Source organism: Gossypium arboreum, chromosome 3, assembly GCF_025698485.1.
Source record: "Gossypium arboreum isolate Shixiya-1 chromosome 3, ASM2569848v2, whole genome shotgun sequence".
Classification (NCBI taxonomy): domain Eukaryota; kingdom Viridiplantae; phylum Streptophyta; class Magnoliopsida; order Malvales; family Malvaceae; genus Gossypium; species Gossypium arboreum.
The window spans coordinates 71,159,555-71,162,412 of record NC_069072.1 but is presented as its reverse complement, the minus strand read 5'-3'; the positions used below and the strand labels follow the sequence as shown (position 1 = coordinate 71,162,412).

The window sequence follows — 2,858 nt, the reverse complement described above, 5'->3', positions numbered from 1 at the left end:
CTGAAGATCCTCATATTCATTTAAGAGTGTTTATGGAGGTAAGCGACTCTTTTAAATTAGCCGGAGTACTCGAAGATGCATTACAATTAAAGTTGTTCCAGTACTCACTAAGGGACAAAGCTCGAGCCTGGTTGAACTCATTGCCACCAAACTCGATTTCCATATGGCAAGAGTTAACCGAAAGATTCCTCATGAAGTATTTCCCGCCAAGCAAGAACGCTAAATTGAGGAACGAGATCACTGCCTTCCAAAAAATGGATGATGAGTCCTTGTATGAGGCATGGGAATGATACAAAGAATTATTATGGAAATGCCCTCATCACGGAATCCCACATTGCATCCAACTTGAGACATTTTATAATGGTCTCAACTCTCACATGAGGATGGTCGTGGACGCCTCCGCTAATGGTGCTCTTCTTTCAAAATCTTACAATGAGGCTTATGAAATCATCGAGAGGATCAATAGTAACAATTATCAATGGCCAACCAATCGAGCCATGTTAGGAAGACGAGTTGCTGGAATACATGAATTGGACGCTCTCACTTCACTCACATCTTAGGCATCTTCAATATCCTCAATGCTTAAGAATCTTACCACTAATGGGTCTAACAGTTTTGCAGCCCAACTACCTCACCAATTTGAGAGTATAGCCTGTGTTTATTATGGGGAAGGACATTTGTTCAAAGAATGTCTATCGAACCCCAAATCTGTTTATTACATGGATGACCAAAACCAAAATTGAGGAGAGCAAGGAATGCAATCCAACTTCTATAACCCATCATGGCGAAACTATCCGAATTTTTCTTAGAGTAACCAATGGCCTGGAACTAGTAACAACTACGCCCAACCTAGACCGATCCAGCCGCCTAGTTTTTCCTAACAAGTTCAGAAACCAGTTCAAGCTGAATCATTCAATAGCTTAAAAAATCTACTGAAGGCTTACATGGCGAAGAATTATGCCTTAATTCAAATCCAAGTAGCTACATTGAAGAACTTAGAGAACCAGATGGGCCAGCTTGCTACTGAACTCAAAAATCGACCACAAGATGCTTTACATAGTGATACGGAGAATCCAAGAAATTCGGGGAAGGAACATTCAAAGCGTTAAAGAAATCTAGGGAAGGAACATTGCAAAGCGTTAACATTGAGGAGCGGAAAGATAGTAGAGCCCAACACCATCGAAGCTGAAAAAGAGCCAGCTGACACTCAAGACTTAGAGGAAGTTCAACCGAGTGTTGAAATTCTAGTTTCACCAGAACCAGAACCTGCAAAATCTGATAAGGTAACCTCAGAACCACCTAATTCTGATCAACTAACAACTACGCTAGATGCAGAATTGCTACCAAAGACAAATCAACCAGTACCAGTTTCAGTAATGAAACCTTCACCACCCTACCCTCAAAGACTTTAGAAGTAGAAATAGGAAATTCAATTCAAGAAGTTCCTTGATGTACTCAAGAAACTTCATATCAACATCCTATTGGTAGAAGCACTTGAACAAATGTCGAACTATGTCAAGTTTATGAAAGATATCCTGTCCAATAAGCAAAGACTTGGAGAATTTGAGACGGTAGCTCTGACGAAGGAATGCAGCGCATATCTTCAAGACAAACTACCTCCAAAGCTGAAGGATCCTGGATGTTTTACCATACCTTACAACATTGGAGCAACATATTGTGGTAAGCCACTATGTGACTTAGGTGCAAATATAAACTTGATGTCTATGTCAATATTTAGAAAGTTGGGGATAGGTGAAGTTAGACCTACTACGGTTACACTTCAACTAGCAGATCGATCCTTAGCATATCCAGAAGGAAAAATTGAGGATGTATTGGTACGTGTAGATAAATTCATCTTTCCTGCTAACTTTGTGATTCTAGATTTTGAAGCAGACAAAGAAGTACCAATTATCTTAGGAAGACCGTTCTTAGCAACCGAAAGGACCTTTATTGATGTGCAGAAGGGCGAGCTTATGATGCGTGTTTAGGATGATCAGGTAACATTTAATGTTTTTAAGTCCATGCGATTTCCTAACGCGGTTGATGATTGTTCTGCAGTATCCGACTTAGAGGATTTAATAGCGAAAAAGGAACTCAACTCTGTTGAGGATCTACTAGAAAGAATTTTGACATCGGACCCTCTAAATGATGAAGAGGAACATGAGTACTTAGCTTTGCTGGGGGCTAATCAAAGGGGATTTAATCCACAATCCCATTTTGAATCTTTAGAGTTAGAGAAGAGGGAGTATGCCCAACCAAAAGCGTCAATCGAGGAACCACCTAAATTAGAACTCAAGGTATTACCTTCACATTTAAAATACGTTTATTTAGGTAACGCTTCTACTCTGCCTGTGATTGTTTCAGCAGAATTGACTATTGAGCAAAAAGAAAAACTTATCTTAGTCTTGAAACAATTCAAGAAGGCTATCAGATGGACCATAGTCGATATTCGCGGTATTTGTCCATATGTATGCATGCACAAGATTATCCTGGAAGATGGAAAAAAAGGGATGAATGATGGACAACGAAGACTAAACCCCATTATGGAGGACGTGGTGAACAAAGAGATTATCAAGTGGTTAGATGCGGGTATCATTTATCCCATCTCAGACAGTTCGCAGGTAAGTCCGGTCTAATGTATGCTAAAGAAGGGAGGTATTACAGTCGTAGAGAATGAGAATAACGAGTTGATACCAACTAGAACAGTTATGGGATAAAAGATTTGTATCGATTACCGGAAGCTGAACAAGGCGACTAGGAAAGATCACTTTTCTTTGTTGTTCTTGTTCCAGATGCTGGATAGAATCGCGAGGCAAGACTATTACTATTTTTTTCATGGATACTCAGGGTATAATCAG

At 39.8% G+C, this 2,858-nt stretch overlaps 1 non-coding gene across 1 annotated transcript; it reads right to left on the bottom strand.

Moving 5' to 3' along the window:
* Window positions 1-221: 221 nt before the first annotated feature.
* LOC128291002 (small nucleolar RNA R71) lies at window positions 222-328 on the bottom strand. Its single transcript, XR_008280780.1, has one exon. It is a non-coding gene; the product is annotated as a small nucleolar RNA R71 (small nucleolar RNA).
* Window positions 329-2,858: the final 2,530 nt, after the last annotated feature.